Below are 21,665 nucleotides of genomic sequence, written 5' to 3'. Positions count from 1 at the left end.
ACTGTGGTATCTGACAAAGAGAACTAGACAAATTAAACCTAAACGGTCTTACTCTTGACCACAGGCCTTCTCAGGACCACTGTATCATCAATGTACGCTGTTGCATGTTGTATGTCTAGTCACGTCATCACATCACTTTTCTACGGGAGAACGTCTCTTAAGACTAAGAGACAACATTTTTGAAGGGTTAAGGTGTCAATCACAGATTTACATTGTGCGCTCCTCATTGTTATCGATATTGAGACTCTATAAATTGCATGGATTCATTTTAACCATTTTCACCAAGATTAAAGGACTTGGGAGATTCACTTGAATGTCACACAGGGAACTTGCCATAAAGACTTTATTTTACAAAGCCATTTTCAAATCATTTATAAAATCCTAAGTTTTACAAAGAGCCTTGAAAAAAAACTTAGTCACGTATTTTTCTTTTTTTTACTGAGAAGCGAATACCGAGAAAAGAGGGCATCTTCACATAACTATACAGACAAACCCTCCCATAATTCCCTTCATACACACTTATCTGGTTGAAATGATGCCCATGAAATCAACTATCCCTGAAATAGATATCATAATCAAACAAAAGAGCTAGCAGCAAATAAATTTCCTATCACATTAACCTCATTTTTATCTGTCCTTAGTTAATCGGGCGTGTCTTCAATATTTCAGTCAAGAGATAAACACCAATCCAATAATTTTTTAATCTGCTTCTTTACAAAATACACCAATTTATCAAGAGGGGAAATGATAGTTTGCCACTTTTCTCTTCTTTGCAAATCTGTCCCAATGATGTGCTCTAAAACTTTCTTAGTGTCCCCTCACTTTATTGAATGGCTAGGAGGCAGATGGTCTAATGGCAATGATTCCTCATCTATTATCTAGTCTAGTCATTTATTTAAAAAAACACCTATTTTCTTCAGGAAGTGGGCAAATCAACCACGGAGTTCTCTGTTAATTAACAACCATCATGATACTATTTTATGCATGGTTGGTCAGAGGGCCTATTATAGTTAATGAGGATTTCTCTTTTTTTTTAAATCATGTCATTTGTCCAAGTTAAAAATAAAACTTTTGGGGATGGTGTGTTTATGGGAACAGGAAGTTGGTTTCAATTTGATGTAGTAAATACTTTGAATATAATGTGATTCTATTTTACCAGTTGGAATGGCAACAAGAGTGAAACATGATATCATAATCAATCCCTTTTATTATTTTCCCAATTTTTTTATTGTTGGCGACTGTTGCTTGGTCCCCCCGTAACATGAAGGGAGTATTTTAAGAAGTCATTTTATTGACAATTGTTATAAGCTACTGAAAACCTTGTATCTAATTGGCTGATAGCAAATTTGCAAATGGAAAATTATGCACAAAACAATTTAAGAAATGCCCCCCCTCATGGCCACAAATCACCTCACATTATGCAAAACGGTCTCCTAATCCATGTAGAAAATTCTTCCTAGGAATATTGCAGGTAGCCAAATATTTCATAAATCTAAAATATGACTTTTAATGAGCTGTTCTCAAATTTTGAAAACATTTAGAAACATAAAGGGACTGACCATTCCATAAGGTTTATTAATAATATAAATGCAGAGGGCCAATTATTCTCCTATTCCTCCCACACACCATGAATAAATTATTTCCCATAATTTTTCTGGGTCACAAACTAAACAATATATGACATACATATCACAGGATTGTCTATTTAATTGTCAATTCCATACAAGATCTGACTCAGTTGTCACAACAAAGCACAGACATAAACAAAAAATATAAAGAAATACATAGACCAAACTATGATAACAAATTGTATTTGTAGAAGTATGTGATTATGCTTGTTATTTCATTACAAGTTGCTCAACCATACTGCTTTGTCAGAAACTCATCCATGACATCCAACAAATAAATACTACAGATTAGATGACAGAAAGTATTAATCTTTGTCTATTGGAGAGAATTATCTGACAAATCCCCATAAATGCAAAACTAATTCCACAAAATAAGAATATGGATGTGTTCAGGCAATATCATTTTTGGCCAGGAATCATAATTTTGAGAGACTTTAGCTGAAAACATTCATTCAAATTTTCATCAATTTTGAGGACACGTATTTTAAGTGCAGTACAGAATGCATTCTGAAACCTTATTTTTGCTTGAACCACTCTTACCATTTCAATTTTTTTCTTTTAATGAATTGCACCAATTTTTACCAAACAATGTGCCACAAAGGCACCTTATAGAAATGTTTGGAAAGCATGTTTCAAAAATTGATATACATGAAGAAAAACTATGCATGAAATACATGTATATATACTGCTGCACAAAAAGAAATCTAGAATTTCATGTGAATCCTTTAAAAGTACTGGATGAAAACAAGCATTACACAAATTTTGTTTGAACAGTAAAACCTGCATTTGTGACCACCTTTACAGAAGGACCACCTGTCCAAAATGACCACAAGTTTGATTTCCCTTGAAAAATTATCCCCAGCAGGACTCCGTAACACAAATGTTAGCGATAGATAGAGAATATGAAAGAAAGAACACTTCTGATTGGTTCCTGGTCAGTATTTTAAACCAAATGCGCGTGTAACATAGATCTTGATTGGTCAGTCCATTAAGCGATTGATTGCTAATCTTTGTGTTATGGAGCCCTGACCATGTTCGAAAAGACCTATCCATGACGACAACCTGCTCGCAGAGACCACAATTTTGTCTCCACAAAGCGGCCTTTATAGACAAGTTCCTCAGAACCATGATCCATGTTTTGATGATCAAAAGTTTGTACACTTCAAAAAGTAAGGTGTTAAAACTGACAACAGTTGGTGTGTCTATAGGACCGAACCCTGAAGTGTTAAATTACACCATAGAGATTGAAAATAACACCAAAAAAGTGTTAAAGTAACAACCAAAGGTGTTGTGATAACACATATAGCTGTAAATTTAATACCAGCTTAAGGACGTTCCACAGTTATGTTTGTGCGCATTATGGTCTGCGCATAGTTTACACTCTGCGCGCTGACGTCACAATGGAAGAACAGGTGATTGATTAGCTGCGGGTATGAGCTGATTTTTCTCATCTTCTACACTTTAACTGCAGAACCGATGCGTTATTTCATGAAGCTAAAAAATTGAATTATTCCATGGACCATTAAAAAAAAAATTGTCTACAATTTCAAAATACTTTACTTTGCAGTGCTGCCAAGAATCACGAATATTACCCCGAGTTTGAATAAATGGTAGAGTGGTTTTGATTTTTTCTTCACATAGATACTAAGCATTCGGCGCATTTTTGGTGTTTTAAAAAGCACATTTGCTCTAATAAAAATGCTAATAGTTTAAAAACAAGCACATGAACCCCTATTTTTTAATGTTTGTACCTCTTGGGTATACCTTCCTCTACAACTCTTCAAATTTTGGTGAAAATGACATGGATTTTGAATAAAGTGCAGCATTTATTGTATGTTTGTAGTTTGTTACTGAAATTTTTACATTTTTTAGATTGGGATTTTGTTATCTTTTACTCCATTTGTAAGAACTGACAGTGCTGTTAAACCTAAAATTGCAAACAAATAGCAATATAAATAGATTATCCATTCTAACGATACAATTATCAACTCTCTTGCGAAATTTGATGACTTTTTCATGTATTTTGACTGAGTAATAGAGGTTAAAACTCATTGTAGTAATCTTGGGCGGTCTAAAAATGCCAAATTCTTTTGAATGCGCAATTCTTAAGAACGTCGATTTGGGTGAACTTTGAAGCTCTATAACAAAAAATCAAGCACATGGACCTATGTTAATTTTTGCATATTTCGAATATTAAGGTTCTAAAGTATCTATGTGCAAAGTTTGGTGAAAATGACATGGATTTCACTTTAACTGTGGAACGTCCTTAAAATGACAGGTGTGGTCCATACTGGTTAACATCATGAGATGTTTGCTGTGTATGAACACATCCTACAAACACCAAGGTTTTAAAATATCATATCAAGCGTTAATCCCTCCCTAAGCCTCCCATTGTCATGAAGTGAGTGGGTGATAAACATAACCAATCCCATAAACTATGATTTCATTTTCAGCAGATTTCAGCTGCAATCCCCATTGTGCGGTATGAATTCAAACTATCAAAGCCATTCCCAATCCTATTTGATCACTTAAATTGTTTCTTTACATATGAAAATTGGCCTCATTTGTCAAATTAAAAGAGATGGTCCATGGGGTTAGTGAACTTTCATCTCTACACAAATCAACTATTAAAAAAAAACTAGGTCATTCATTATAACAAAATATTACCAAAGAAATTCCACAGATCCTATTTTTTCAATAATTTTACAAAACAGATGATATGGATTTATCTGAAAATATTTCAGAGAAATAGTTGTACATAAAAAAGCCACATGACTGTTGTTAAAATATTTCCACAGATCCTACTATTTCAAGTATTTAACGAAATAGAAAATATGTGAATATGTCACTTTAGGTGGTTTCAAACCGCCTCGATCACAAGAATCCCCGTTAAATTACGAGAACTTTTTTAGGCTGAAAAATACCCATTAATTATTCCTGCATTCACACCGCCCTGAAACATACCCTTCGGGATAAGTTCCTGAAGTTACGAGCATGAGCAGTATGGTCTGATAAGCAGCAAGGCGCGAAATTCAAAATCACTAGCCCAGCAGCAACCCATGCACGGCGCCGCACCCAACGACACGCTGGGCTAAAAGTTCCAGTAATTTGCTTTCAGACCGCCAAAATACCCACGACCTTGGAAAAATCCCCGCGAAAGTTCTCGTAATTTCGCCAAGTACCTACTATTTATCGGGTATTTTCTTTCGGGGATATTACGCGTAGTTTGCTTTCAGACCGCCAAAATACCTGGTATTTTCTGATCGGGGTAAATTTCCCGATCAGAGAATACCTGGAACTGGCGAACTTCGAGGCGGTCTGAAACCACCTAAAGAGAGAAAATTAAAACTAAAAAAACCCCAGAAGATTATTGTCACAAAGATCCTATTTCACAAATTCAATTAAAAAGACAATAAGGATCTAAAATAAATATGTCAGGAAGAGTATATTAGCTATAACTAAAGCACCATGTCCATGTTATGTTCACATATTATATTTTGGAATGGTGGCCGAATATACGACATGTAAATTACCGAAATTATAAAAAAAAAAAGAAGTTTATGAAGCTTTTCTGCAATTGAGTAATCATAGCATGAATGCACTTCTCAGGTAGAATGGTCGAGGGAGGTTGTTCTTTATAAACTCTACTTCATATCATTTTCTGGTGAATAGGCTTTATTTGGCCCCGTTATGGGGCCTTCTTATTTCATCAAAGAAGATCAAAGAAGCGCGATATGGACAAATCATTCAAAATTCACCATCATTATCTAAACGAGATGAAATTTTGAAAATGAAGTGATATGTGACACCACATCAATTCTCTGGGGTCCCACTGGAGTCTTAACACCCATGTCTCTAAATATCAATGAAAGCAAACATCAGCATCCAACAACTTTTGCAAGGAATTTTGATGAGGCGTTTGACAAGTTTGCGCAGCGAGCGGACAAAAGGGTTGATTACCTGTGTGATTGAGTGTGTTTGCTGTGGAAATGTGCAGCAATTTAAACTCGGTTTGAATAATCACAAAATGCAAATATGGATTGGAGTCGGGCGTATAGGAAAGGAAACATGAAAGAAGCTGATTAACTCTTGATTATAAATTTAACACTTGCCTTGCTTTAACCTGGTGGATGGATTTCAAGAGAAAAATAAGAAATATTTTTTTGATTTTTTTTCTCCAAATTGTCTACTTCTTAATGGTAACTATCATACTATGACGAGGAAACAAAATTTCATTGTGACACCAGTTGAGAATTGAAATACTGATTATTATGATTAAACAGAGATTTCAACATTTTAAGACAGTTGTAAGCAGATTATCATTTTCATTAGGCTATAAAACAAATCATACAATGTAAATACAAAAAAAAAACAATTAGAACAATTAAATGTTTTAAATGGACAGTAAAGGAGAAAAAGTAAATTGGATTTCCATGGGCCAGGGCTCACAAAAGTAGAATTCGATCCTATTGACCAGAGGCATGCGAGCCCTCACAGAAAAACCATGGAGAAAATATTACACATATAGTGGTAATATACATCATCACATTTTGATGACAATTAAGCAATCAAGTTTATTCAATTTCACATTGCAATTTATGCATATCTTAATGGTTCTATTCTTGAAACATTATGTGATATTGCCATAATGGACTTGAGAAATTGGCTTCCTTTTTTTCATAATACTGAAAATTGAAGTAATATTTATTATCTCAAGATTGCTGCATGAAGAAAATTTATGACTCATGCAAATGGGGAGAAATGCTAATGATGTTGTATAAAATGAGCCATGCATTGAAGGGCAGTTGAAAAGTGAACTGATGAGCTTTGTACTTGTATATGCCCTCCAAGCAGAACTACATATGTATGGGAAAATATAAAGAATTTCATGGGAGATGGCCAGCCAATGAAGTGAGGAAATGATATGTCAAAATGATTATTCAGAAAGAAAACTTGAAGAATACCAAGTGGAAGTTATAAATCATGGATACATCAGTAGGAACAATTTGAATTGGCTGTCATTGTATCATTCCTTGCGATGCGCATAATTGGATTGTACACTGTACAAAAGCAAGACTATTTTCATATCTCATCAAAACTTATCAAATAAATCTGAGCTGGTTTTTTTTTCAATTACCTGAGAGGATATAACTCTGCATGGATAAGGGGTTGCTAAAAATGAAAAGTCTACTCTGGTGCCATAACATCAACAAGAGAAATCTTAATTCCTAGTGCTATACCCAAATTACATGTCTCTCTATCATTTACAAGCAGGGGGGGGGGGGGTGGGCCTTGGTCCCCCTAGCCCCCTGCCTATGCCATTGGTTGATGCTAGTCTGCAGGCACAGACCCTGATTGAAACTTTGATCAACAAGTGTGTCTCCACGCAAAGACTAGCACATACAAAACTTGCTGTTTCAATTCAATTCTGAGCGAGAGGGCCTTCAGTACACAAGGCATGAGTAGGCTGCAATTCAGACCCTTTACTCGAGTGAAGGGTTTGCACAGCAGTCTAGGTTGATGCTTAGTCTAATTTACCCCTACAAATCTGGGGGGGGGGGGGGGGCTTTGGTCTCCCTAGCCCCCTGTCTATGCCAGTGGTTGATGCTAAGTGTAATTCACCCCCACAAATCGGGGGGGGGGGGGGTGCTTTGGTCCCCCTAGCCCCCTGTCTATGTCAGTGGTCAATGCTATGTCTAATTCACCCCAAAAGATGTGTATCTAGTAAAAGGGGTTTAAAGATATCATTCTCATAAATAGCTTTTAGGTCAAGAATAAGTATGGGTTACATCCGGATTTGCTCCCATTCACCCTCAAACATGCACGGAGCAATAGATGATGAAGTAGATGTACATGATGTACTTGGAGTTGAGGGGAAAATGAGAATCCTTAATTTAATTTGGAGAGGTTCTTTTCTTTGCCCCTCTAGGGGTGAGCTGATAAAATTGTTATGAGAGTAGAATACCAATGGAGGATCCTTGAAGTGCTCTGTTTCCACTAGGCCTTTAATTCTCTAATATTGCGAGAAAATCAATTTTAAGTCCCCAAATCAAGTGAAATGCAGTGTTGGAAGAGTTGGAAGAAGAAATTGAATGCAAGTCAGCTAAAAATTTGCATTTATTCAAATGACTTGAACACTTGATCTTTGGATTTACGCTTGATTTGAAATTTCACTTAAGTATAATGTCCTATTAGAACATGAAAAAAATACAATATAAATATATGATTTTCAGAATATCAGGCTGAAACATGAATTATAAGTTGTTAACTGTCCTATTATTCCAGTTTAAAGATAGATACTAGTTGTGGTAACGATCTCAAAATGAGTTCGAACAGAATCCAATGAAATTATCACCAGAGTGTCTGAATGTATAAATAAAAAAATATGTGCCAAATAGCTCTGGAAGAAAATGCATAATTGCCGAGAAATGAGCAAAATAAGCCCGGGATTCCATCAAATGTCATTTATTTTTCAAAGCAATATTAATACACTGTCCCACATGTGTTTTCTGTGTTGGTGCAGAATTATCCATTTTGAGCTAAGATTTCATGATTTTACAAAGATAAGTATAAATCAATGTACCAGATCTAGATGTATGATAATATTTTCACAATTAACCTTGATTTAAAAGACTTTCTCATGAAATACTTGTTTGCTGCAACTACTACTGTCTTTTACCTTCAACCCTTGATACAAGATGGCGGATTTTAGGAAAAATATATCATTATTAGGCGTATGTATGAATCTAGGCTGTCTTCAATGACCTAGTCGATCTGATTTTTTTTTTGTCTACTCAACAAAGTACAACTTATAATATTGCAAACTAATACTATCTATATATATTTTATGCCAATGAATTACTATTTGTATTTATTTTTGTAAAAAGAAATGTATCACTATTTTTTTTGTATGTTGTACACTATGTTTGTTAATAATATCTGTTGTAAAAATGCTGAAATAAAATCAAATAAAAAATCAAATCATCTACTTACGTGGCAGAAATTGACAATTTCACCTCATAACCAGTTGGTCTAATATCCATTTCATTTTCATTCATTTTGCACAATTAACACATAAGACCAAATGGTATATGGACTAATTAAATGGCTATTGGACTAACTGGTTATTAGACGAAATGGTGAATGGACGAATTGGCAATTAGACCATGTGGATAGTGGACGAACTGATGGTAGACCAAATGATAGTTGACGAGTTGGCAATTGGACATGGGTATCGATTTGTGTTGTGAATCTATTGTTCAAGGGGGGATGATCTATTCACCCCCCCCCACACTTGAATAGTATGACGTCACGGATCGACACCAGTGCAATTGGACGAATTGGCATAAGACGAATTGGCAATAAACCTGATCTAACCTGTACAGTATTTTAAGTTTGAGATGCTTGATAGTGAAGACAGGCCCTCTCAATCTACCCTGGTAACATTCTCAATACAGGTGCTTAAAGTTTAGTATGTCTGCCCCAATAGATTTGACAGGTCTATATTAGTGAAGAGAATGAGTTTTCATCCTATTCCTCTAGGGGAAAATGAGATGATTAGTTTGGGATTCCATGTCAGATCCAATCCTCTCTCAATGTTCTGTCTCAACGTGTCGCCTCAGCTTACAAATATTCAGCTACCAGCTTGGATAGAAATCATTTACAATCGTAGAAAAATAAATGTTCATTTACCAATGTAACCGTTTGTGTGATAATTTGTAAAAATTGTGAATTTCATTTGATTGTAATCCTGTATGTTTGGATTTGAAATCAATAAAATAAACTTGAACTTGAATTTCAAGAATGCTCATGGATTGCACACGGGAGGGAGGGGGCGGTAGTACGTGAAGGCAGCCCCCCTTTTCACATCTTGCCAGGCAGGACATATTATCTGCACCTTTTCCATTGACCAACCCGTTCTTCCCCGTTTCTAAGTTACGCTCTTGAAATCTCTTATTCTCTGGATTTATCTTTCATTCCTTCACCATTCAATGAAATTAACTTCAATTGATAAATAACAAAATTCCATTTCTCTGTGCAATACTCCCCCAGCGTGCAAGGTTTCAACACATCTTGTAAAAGTACAGCATTCTATGAGATACATTACGCATACCTCCGACTCAAATGATTGGACGCACTGCTCCAAAAAGTGCACAGGTAAACCCAGCAGAGGGACTGGAATGCCTGAACTTTGCACAGGTGTATAGAGAGCATCAATCTCTTTGTAATGTAACATATTCTAGAATAACTATAAAAGGTTAAATACGGTTCCATAAAATATTTTATGTTCATTATCAAGCAAACAGCGATTTTATCTTCCATAGACAGGGATGGATACACCAAGAATGAGGTTGACTCACCCCCCTACACCTCCCCCCCCAAAAAAATAATAATAACAGCAATGAATAAATAGAAATTAAGTACAATCTTTAAAAATTAATACATGAATAAATAAATAAAAATTAATAAATGAATCATTTATTTTTTTGATAAGACAAATAGTTCATCATTTAAAAATCAAGTAACCTAAGACATATCTTACAATGTATTAATTAAAAAAATCCTTACCCTGCTTTATGTAAGTTACATAATCTTCTGTTCTCACTTGTACAATGGATACACTGTAAGTACTTTCATGTGAATGGAACAGAACTTAAAGTTTGCACTAAAATTCTCTACAGATCTAGGCATTGTAGCTCCATATAGGTCTAGAATGTATCCCCACATTGAATCTCTTTGATGGTGATTCTTTTGGTCAACAGGTACCAAGAATTTGTTTTTTTCATCTGAGAAATATTCTTCACATTTTAGGTATGCCAGGTAAAAACACTGAACTATTTTTCAATTCTTCACGCACCCAGGAGGGCAAATTTTTTTGTCCGATATCCGATCCTTGTTTGCCTGCTATCATCAGTGTAGTAGTTTCGGAGCGGTATTAAATTAGAGAGGATATTATTTTGGAAATTCATTGCTAAGCCTAGGGCAATAATAAAAGACCTTGACAAGAACTATATCTTCTATGAATTTGGACATGTAGCCTTCTTCCAGACCTTCCCAATTGTCTTTCAATGCCTACCACTTTGTAACTATGAGAAAAGCAAAATATGATTAATGTGATTAACAGGAGAATGCAATGAAACATATATAAGAAGCGTGGTGAATTGATGTCTTCAGGTGAGATGATATTTTCAGTAGATTTTAATTTTGGAAGACTTGAAAGAAGAATATGTCAGAGAACCCACCATGTTATTAAGGATGCATCGGTTATTTGGCCAAAAAGTTAGTCACCCTACTTGGTTAGATATAATTATTTCTAGAGGCTACAATACGACTAGGAATTTTAGGCAAACACTGAATAAACAAGAATACAATTATTATAAGAAAAAAACAACCTGCATAGAAAAGATTGCTTGAAAATTGTTTTAATTTGCCTACTTGACATTTCCCTACCGGGGGGGGGGGGGGGGGGGGGGGGTATAAGCCGGGTATCAAACTGTAAAAATATTGACTTTTCTAATTTGTTAATTTTTTTTTCTTTATTGCTGATGAAACACTCCCGTAACACAAAGGTTAGCGATTGATCGTAAGCTTGATTTTCACAATGGATTGTACATTGTAGTCAATGGAATCACTCGTAGAAAAATGTTCTACGATCATTGCTAAGTTTTGTGTTACGGGCCCTGGGCTTTGTAAAACAAAGGTTTGCAATCAATCGCTTAATACCAATGACCATTCAAGATCGTCGTTGCACGCACTCTGTTTAATAAGTGTGGTGCTTTCATACTTGCAATTCATCGCAAACCTTCGTTCTAAGGGGCCCAGAAGTAGAATACAATCCACAGAAGAAAAAAATTAAGAGTTGAAAAAAGGATTTAAAACAAAAAGGAACAAAGGAAAAAAGAAATAGGAATGAAAAAGAAAGGAAAGAGAGCAGAGGTGAATGGATGATGAATGAATTTCATGATGAAAGAGCAGACACTCTTCTTGTATTTTTGAGGTTACCCTACTTTTATCTACTACAGGCTTCAGAGAAGACGTGTCTGCAACGAGGAGACAGGCACTCCCCGTTTGATCAACAATCAAGAAAGAAAGTTAGGACCAAACTTTCCTCTTCGGGCAATTTCAATTCCATTTTCAATTGATAATGATAAAGTGCAAGACAGGAATGGTTTGCAGTTATGTCCAATGATGGGGAGGGGGAAAAGTTTGGATGGAATCAAGTGCAAACAGGAGCAGATCCAAGATCTCATAAAATAAAAGAGGGGCAAAAAGTGATCTATTTTAATACTGTTGGGAGGGGGGTAACATATGCCCCTTGGATCTATGTCTGGGCACAATTTGAACTTTCTTGAATTTTCATGAAGTTAAGTGCTAACAGGGGCAGATCAATTTTTTTTATAAAAGATGAGCAAAAAGGGATTTTTTTCATAATGAAGGGTGAGGTGCCATATGCCCCCTGGATCTATGTCTGAGCACAATTTGAACTCTCTTGAATTTTCATGAAATCAAGTGAAAAAGGAGCAGATCCAGGAATCCATAAAATAGGAACATATATAATTGACTGTTTCTAAAAATATATATATTTTTTTTTTTTGGGGGGGATGTTCCATATGCCCCCTGGACCTGTGCCCGAGCACGGATTGAACTTTCCTGAATTACCATGGGAATCGGTTCATTTAGACCGAGATGGAGTTTACTTGGTCCTCATGAGTGGTGTTGGCTCCAAAGGTCTGAGCAAAATAGCCCTCGGACATGGGGAAGCGGGAGTGGAAGACATGTATCAACGTTTAATCAGTGTCTGGCACTTGATCTGTAACAGTCTCTTCTAAAAAAAAAAAAAAACGAGACACAAAACTCCCCCAGAAAATCTAATTTCTACAGACATAAAGGAGATGCATTCATTCACTATTCCTGTCTTTCGAAGGAGGGGGGGGGGGTGTGTGTGGCAATTTCTATTACTTTCTCAACTACGCTTTCCCTATTCTACAGTTTACACAAAATTTCTTTTTATATTGATAAAAATTGAAGGAAACAATAAATAAAGTACTTCTCAGGAGTCAGAGCAAACATTCTTGGTTTGAATAAATGATTGGTTTTTATTTCTTTGGTTACTTATTAAAAAGATCTACCTCTCCCTCTTTTTCTACTTCCATCTTCCATATATTCATCATTTGGGAAGGCAGAACAGGTATTTTGAAATGCTATTCATAAACACACTTTGACAGAGTACTACTTTTCATGCTTCTTTTTTTTTCTTTTTAAAGTGAATTTGGGGGTTCTACGATTGGTTTTGCAAAGATGCATTAGTAACCCAGGAGGAGATGTCAAATGGAGACATGCATTTCTTTAAAAAAAAAGAGTATTATGTAATTACAATAATCACAAAGTTGGAAAAGCATTGATAACATCATTTAAATGCGTTTAGAACTGTAGTAGCATTAATGTTTCCACATAAGCCAATTCTTAAAGAAAAGCCAATCACAAATGCACCTGTTTGTAATTTTCATGATTTTGTTTAATGAAAATGAGAAAGAATGCATTGTGTATTTTGAACCAAACGTTTAACAAAAAGCTGGATTTTGGCCTGAAAATAGAAAGCATAACTGCTCCCTTGGTCTTGTTTTGAATATGGATGACAAAACAATGCCAACCCAACCCTCCATTGAAATGTCAGAATGCATATTTGAGCCATGTCTCTGTCATCTGCGTCCATCCTAAATTCTTGTAGACACTATCAAGCATAGCTGAGCGAAACACGACACCCATCGTTGAGAATGACACTATTTCATTAGACTAATCCACAAACAAATGCCCCGAATTCCTTGTAATGCAACTCCCGAATATACCTCTCATCAACTTCAACCACTCCACAATGAAATACAACAAAATAACAAAAAATGCAACTGGGGGGAAAAGTCCTTGGAAAATATGACATGTCAGATATATGGCACCCAAAATAGTTGACAAATTTTTTTGATTGTCAGAGAGCTGTATAATATGAACTTGAGTTTCTCCCCAGCCACTCCCTATACGATGACATCTGATAATAACTAAATTCACTTTTGGTATTTTTTTTGTAAATCAAGGTTTTTTAATTCACCACTTTCCCTTAGCCATTGCTGTTTTATTTTGATATATATGATAGTACTATCATCTTAGATTAATTAAATCATGATTTCAAAAATCTAGCATTCATTATCGATTTTTAAAGAATTTTCGAAATTTAAGTTTTCAAGGATTTAGCTCCTTTTGGAACAAAACCTTAGTAAAATGTCAAATTTTGCCAATTTAAACATGTTCGATAATGGAAATCGAACTCGAAACACATAAATATGGCTAGCAGAATACATTTTACATCTTTTCTGATGTTTATCCATTGAAAATTACAAAAAGAAGAAAAAAATGATATATTGTCATCTTTTCTAAGGACTGCAACTTTTCGATATCCAATTCCAAAAGGAGCTAAATCCAAAAATATTGATAAAAATTGTAAAATTCTGTTATTTTCAGCAAAATTTGAAAAAAAAAGTCTTGAAAATAAAGAGGGCAATTTTTGAACAGTAGAATGTAAGGAGTAAACCAGCTCATTTTGAAATGAAAATTCATGGGCAGTGCTTCCTTCATTTCTGGTGACAAAGTAGTCAATTAACCCATCATTGATGGAAGTTGACTGGGCATACAGTGCTCGTTGCTATGTCAGGGAATGAACAAATCCATTTTAACTGCTCTTTACTGAGGGTGTTCATCAAATATGAATATTATACAATCAACTGGTCTACATACAAATACATTGACTGCTTTTCAAAGGGGCTGGAGGTGAAAATAGAGCAAAATGGTAAAAATGCTCCGATGAAAGTTTTTGAAACCAAAATAATGAAATAATAATCCAAGATAATACCACCCCCCCCTTCCGGAAAGTATAGTCTAATAAAATTTTCATCTATCCGAATTCTTACCCCGAAAAAATATTCTTTAAAAAAAATCTTCAAAATAAGATATTTCATTTGGTGTCTTTCAGCGTCATATAACCATCATCAAGCAAACTTGAAATAGTTCCAGGCAGTCTCTGGAGACCGCTGGAGCAGTGAGATATTATCCTGCGATTATAAGTACCAGTAATATGAAATCAAGATATCTTAATACCAACATGCTAATCCCCTGACAATGCTAAAATATCTCAAACTCAAATTCTTATGATTGGTAAAAGAAACATGAGCGACTGTAACTCTTTCAGCACTGTTCCTTATCACGTCTACGCTCTATCGCTTTTGAAGAAAACTGAAAATATTCCATCGCTCCATTGGTATTACTGCATGCTTGAAGGCTATTCACTTTGATCTCTCTTTCCATTTTTGTATATTTTCCTTCTTTCATTCATCTATCCAATCTGTTTTTCCACGTCATGGACTATCACCTCATAGAATCACAATGAAGATAACATCTTATAGAAATGACCCTTAATCTCTACTTTCAACACGATTCTATATTCCAATCTAAATGTTTTCTCCCCTTATCTTTGCTAATATCTCTTGTGTTGTTGAAACTCTCTTGATATTCGATTCATGAATTTGAAACAAATGTGATTCATGCCACGGAACTATCATGTTCATTAAAACAGTCAAACTATTCGTGCATTGTACTTATTCCTGATCAAAATATGAATAAAACTTGGATTAAGAAACATGGACTAATGAATACAAATAAGCATAATTTCTATTAATACCGATGAGGGATCAGAATTTTTTTGGGGGGATTTCATAAAGTTTTTTGAAGTAACGGATCACTTAATGCACAATTTTACAAACGACAGTACTTCACACACAAAAGGTTTCCTCTCCCCTGCCCCCCCTTTTTTTTAAATAGTACAAGTGACTACACCACAATCATCACTACCACCTCAACCAACATGCGACCACCACCATCACCACTACCACCACCACCATCACCACTGCCATCATCATCATCATCACCACCACCACCACCAACATCAACACCATCACCACAATCATCACTACCACAATTATCACCATCACCAACCCCCCTCATCATATCAACACCACCACCACCATCAACATCATCATCTCCATCATAACCATCACCACCACCACCATAACCACGAACAATCGGCACCGCCACCAACACTTGGTGGCAACAACTGTGTCTTTCTTGCTCTGCCTTTTTGAATGCATCTGTTCTGAAACTGTTCTAAATGTGTGGGTTCTATCAGGGACGTGAGAGGGAGACGGCATCCAGGCATTTAGCGGACACTGAAAACAGGTTCATTGCCATTCAAATCAATTATATGTTTCTATTATAAATATGCAAACACAAGTATGTTTTACCTACTACATTTTGGTATTGCATCAATTCTTTATCAATTCAATTTGTTTCAGCTTTAGGTTGCTATTTGATTTTTTTTTAATAAAAAAGAAGGCATAATAGCTCAGTTGGTCAGAAGAGCGGTGGTTTTGCAATCTACTAACCCGGGTTCGTTTCCCACTTGATGTGCTAGTGCCCTTTGGTAAGTCATTTATCCTCACTCCCGGGTCCCTTGGAGAGAACTTTTAATTTTTGGTCCTCTGGTTTTTTATTGTTTACAAGCATTCATGCTTTCTTTGCAATCAAGTAAGGAAAAAAAGACCATCACCATATTTATATTCAACTTACCTGAGGAAGGAGAGCACAAGGTGAAGCATTCGGCAGTAGAATATAACATGAAGAAATATGAGAAAGAAGAAAAGAGAGAAAAAATGTTAAAAATCAAGGTATAATTCAATGATTAAATATATATATTCAATTCCTTTGAGATAGATACATAACATGATTAAGATAATCAAACAATTGATGTTGTTAATTTCAGTTTAAAAGTTTTATTTTCAGGAAATATACATCAGAATATAGAATAAATTGGTCAAACTAAGTAAAATAAGTAATTAACAATGAAAATATAAATGAAACTATTTCACAGGGGCAATCTTCATGCTATCATAAAGAATTGACCAAAGCTTAGGGCCTGCACTACAAAAAAAAAAGAATAATACCTAAAATGTTGTAAACATTCACGTTTTATACACGTAATACACTTGAATGGGAGACAAATTTCTACAAAAAAAAAAAGACTTCAGCAGATCTAGCGATGACTGAGATATCTGTTGACAATTTTTTGTGACTCACACGCAAAGCTAATCTTACTTGGCTATGAAGGGGTCATTACCTTTCAAGTCCCAACATTCAAAGAAATGTAAGTTCTATGAACTTTGTGCATATTATGAGGGGCTAATGGGCAAATTTGGCATTAAAAGTTATGCATTATGATCACAAAATTACTCTAAAATGTTCCATGGGCCATAAACAATGAGTCATAGTACATACCCCTCCCCCCCCAAAAAAAAATACAAAAATAGTTACATCTTTTCAGAACCCTTTAACATCACTTAAACACAATCATTTTTTAAAGAAAAACAATTTTTTTTATGTTTTACTGTTTAACTATTTCACTGTTCACTTTATTGCGGATAAAAAAATTAAATCATTTTGGAGGGAAGGGGCTTTTCGATTTACAGTTTACAAAGGCACAAGAATGTTCAGGAGAGGCGAGGGGTGAAGATATGATATAACAGATGTTCCTCCAGTATAATCTTTACATAAACACTTGTAATAATGTGAAAGTTCCCTTCATTTTACAATAAACCAACTGAGATTAATTTTGCCATAATGAGACTTGTATATGAATGCCTTGTCAAATTTAAAGAATTTCCAGTGACCATATGAAAAAAGCATGATTAGAAGCTTATTTCAATAGCTTATTTGAATATTTAGAACCCATACAAGATAAAAATGTTATAAATAAATTTCTTTATAATTGCAACCAACTTTCAGATTACAAGTGCCTGCATCTGCAAACAAAATGGAAAAATGGATAGCAGCAACAGAAAAGCGACACTCGTGAAATTGAATCAAGGTTTATCTACACCAGTTGAGTAGGTCCATGATATAATCAAGTACATATTAAAAGAAAATAATAACTCCTTTCAGGCAACTAATATCCCCCTCCAACCCCCCCCCCCCCCAACAAAAATGGAACACTGTTTCCAATTTTCAAAAATAATATTTTACGACTTGATCCAATTAGTAATGCATATTTCTCAAATGATACATGTCTACGGCTTTGTTGATTCTAAAGACGGATTTGGTTAGAAAGGAGCATTTACATAAATCACCATCGGGCGTGGTCCCACAGGGGGTTGGAATGATGAAGAAGGGGGGAACGAGAGGGGCGGTAGAAATGACTTTGATCTTTCATCTTGGGCCAATGCCTGGTGGTGAAGAGAGGAATGGGGAGTAATGGAAATGAAACAGCATTTTTTTCCTCTTTTTTTTTGAAGCTGTAATATTTCTATATTGTGATAATTTGAGACAAACTTTGGGCACGCTTCGAGTCAAATCAGAGCCGTGGCTTGTTGGCTGGTATCCCAAGAGACAGAGAAAGAGAGAGAGAGAGGAGAAGTGGACAGAGGGTGGGAGAGGGGGTGAGAGGCATGAGGGAGAAAGGGAGAGGGATTTTGTAGTATGGGCCTATTTTCCAGAGTGTGGGTCAGAAGTGTGGGCCAAACTTTTGAAAGTGTGGGCCATTTTGCGAAGTATGGGCCAAATTCATGGGCCCATACTTCTACCCCTGAAGTGTGGGCCATTTTTGGCCATTTGGCCCAAACTCTAGGGGAAGTATGGGCCAAAATTTCATGAGAAAGGGTCATTTACCAGTCTCGAATGCGAAAATGAATAAATGAATGAAAGAATGAGTGACTGAATGAATGAATGAATGACGGTTCCTATCTGAGAGAGCATGCGCAAACAATGTGCATGTTTTTCATTGCACGTGCTTATTTTGCATTAGCCAACTACAAGTACAGTACGGTATACGATTACGACTAAACTAAGTTACGACCAGTTCCAAGCTCAAAAAATTATGGCAGACCGAGACGACGACGACATCGAGGCTATGTTGGCTGATCCTCTTGTAAGTAGATTGGAATTGTCTTAAATTTTTGCCTATGATTTATTGAGAGTCTTTATATTAAGGGCCTTCGATCGGACTAAGTTAGTCCTGGCCCTTGGCTAAGTTTAGTCAGACCTGCGGTACCGTAGTCCAGCGGGCTGGGGCTGGGACGGGTTAACGGTAAAGACGTTGACGACTTTAACTTAAACTTAAAGTCACTCGCACCGCGGAAGGCTGAATGGGGGTCAACGTAAACGTCCTCTTTTTATTCGTTTAAAACTTAAAGTTTTCTTTGAGGCAATATTTGGATACCACTTGAAAATGATCATCTTCTAGAATCTAGTTCTACCACTACCAGCAAAAATTGGTACTTTCTTGAAAAGTTGAATAATTCTTCACCTTTTTTTGGAAGTCAATTAAAACTGATTATCCATCATTGATGAGACTTGGGCTGAGTTCCAAATAGGCCTAGTCAATGCTTGGGCTTCATTGCATAATCTTAGTCTTTATTGAGGTCTAAATTTCATTTTTATTACCTTGTCTGTATGGTATATCAATGCAGGTTTCATGACATTTTCATAATAATATGGTCAGTTTCCCCATGACATGTCTGCGCAGTCTCCCAAATCTGCGCACCCGCGTATCTGCGCGATTTCTAGTAAAACTTAAAAGAAGATACGCAATGAGCATGAACTTTGCAGTACACATGCAATATAGACAGGTATTCATAAAAAATTCGACTCAAAATGGTGGAAAAATAATGAATTCAGGGCATTTCATGTGACGGCCTCAAAATGCAGCGTTTGTCATCAAAATCCCTGAATCGTGTGCAAAGTGAATGAGTGCGCAGACAAGGGGTAGGCCTAGCCCTAGGCCTAATAGCCTACCATTTTTTTTCAATCTGAAAATGACTGCCCGAGGTTTTTTCAAGGAAATCTTATATTTTCTTTCATTTTTTAATGAGAATTTGGTACATTTACTCTTTATAATATAAGGAACACTATTAACCAAAAGATTTTGTGAAATAAGAAGAAATTCATGTTAAATCTTAACTCAAATTGTTACGTGCGCAGACTTGGGGCCCACCATCATACTGCTGATTGATATTTTTCTGGTAAAATTAGGGCTGAGAAACCCAAGCTAACAAGCTACATGTACATGTCTTTTGTTTTGGAAATTTATGTCATAATTTATGCATAACTCCAGGCAAGCCTAGGTCGGCTGTGTGCCTGTTAATTTGGTTGTGTTTAATTCGATATGTGTGTTGGATACATACAGAGTATAGCGCTGTGCTTCTTTGTCGCGATTTGGGACTGACGAACCAAAGTTAATCAAGGAAATGTCTCTTTTGGCAAAATGTATGTGTATATTTGTATAACTTATATTTAAGTCATGATTTTGATACCAGATGGTAGAAAAGATGCCTTAGACTATTGATGTTAGATGTAGTAATTAATAGGTATGTCTAATTTTATTTGTATGTCTATAAATGCAATGATTAATGCTATAATTTATTCAGTGTTTCCATTGACACAAAGTAACACTCTAGTGTTTCTTTGGCACTCGACTAGTTTGGTTAGTGCTCCTTTGGCATATGTTGTGACTCTTTGGCACTAGTCTGGTTCAGTGTTATATTGACACAAGTGAAGCATTTATTCGGATTGAGTTCAGTTTGGTAACTCTAGTGCCAGTGAAATAGTGAATGATATATGAATATTTATGACAGAACTGTAAAATGAATTATGATTCTTGTGCTCATATTTGATTAGATATATTGTATTTATGTTTTTCTCAATGGTCACTTGTAAGAAGTAATGTTTGGAAAGGTCAACCTACATTTGGACCAAGCAATTTTGTGCTTTACAGCATGTTAAAATTCTTGTTGAAATAAAATGAGATGCAGTACAGGTCGTTGAGCAGACTGACAACTGTCTCAAATGCAGCTGTGTTCTCGTCTAGCCTTTTCCAGCATTGCTTCCGTGACATTTGGAAATTATGTATGACTTTGGTGAAGTTATTGATGATTGTGTGGGTTATATGTTTATTTATAAAGGACCAGTTCCAGGTTCAAAAGATGAATTTTTGAGGAAGAGGCTTCAGGCCTCAGTTACTTAAAAATGCCACTAGTGTCTCATTGGGAGGCATTTTTTTTTAGTTAGGCATTCTTTTAGTTAGGAATTCTTTTATACAGTAGTTAGTTAATTCCAAGTCAGTTATTCGCTCAGTTAAGCATCTAAATTTGAATGCATCCAATATTTTATAGGACAAGAACAGCAACTATTTTTTATATTTGAATCAAGTGATTTTGCTCCTTGTGTAAATAGGATGTAGTTTTAAGGAGTGCTTTACATGTATATAGGCTGAAACTTGTCAGTTTGGCAAACACTTTTACTTTCATTCATGCTCTCTACAATTTCTAGCTATTCACTCTAATATAAGCACTCAAGCGTAGAACCAGTTAGGGTTAGGAAGTTAGTAAATTTCATTATTAGTCAAAGCAACTGAAAGTTTGAGATTGATTAGTTCAGGCACTGAAGTACAGATTGCAAGAAATGAATTCTTAGATATGCAGGATGTCTTGATTTAAAGTACGTAAAGCCGAATAGAAAGTTCTGAAGTTGGCAATAAATAGGGATTAGTAATTTGAGGCTAATTTATTGTAGAGACTAGGGTAGTAGTCCATGGTTAGCCAGGAGAGAGTTAACATGTAGACGAGGGGTGGAGAGACCCGTTAGTAAAATTCCCGTTGAGTGGTAGCATAATGTAGGTATTGATATTTCTCACTGCTAGAAGATAGTTGATTTGAGTTGGCTCGAATTTGGACTGGAAATATTTTGTAGGTGGCTAATAGGAAGCCTATGTAGAATTGAATGGAGACCAGGAAGGCCCAGTATAGAACTACTGTTTAGGTTTAGTTGGAAAGACAAGATAAATTTGGTCGAATTGACTTCAATTGTTTTAACTTTACATTACATGAATTACCTCACTTATGTCTGATAGAATAAAACCCATAAAACTGAGCTAGCTTAATTACAGGTAGA

General features: G+C 35.6%; 1 protein-coding gene across 2 annotated transcripts in view; it reads right to left on the bottom strand.

Moving 5' to 3' along the window:
* Positions 1 to 21,665, bottom strand: part of LOC129275856 (dynamin-like 120 kDa protein, mitochondrial) — a 183,225-nt gene that overhangs the window by 57,080 nt on the left and 104,480 nt on the right. The window lies entirely within an intron of this gene.

The sequence above is a fragment of the Lytechinus pictus genome, chromosome 14, assembly GCF_037042905.1.
Source record: "Lytechinus pictus isolate F3 Inbred chromosome 14, Lp3.0, whole genome shotgun sequence".
Classification (NCBI taxonomy): Eukaryota; Metazoa; Echinodermata; class Echinoidea; order Temnopleuroida; family Toxopneustidae; genus Lytechinus; species Lytechinus pictus.
This window is presented reverse-complemented; position numbering and strand designations above follow the sequence as displayed.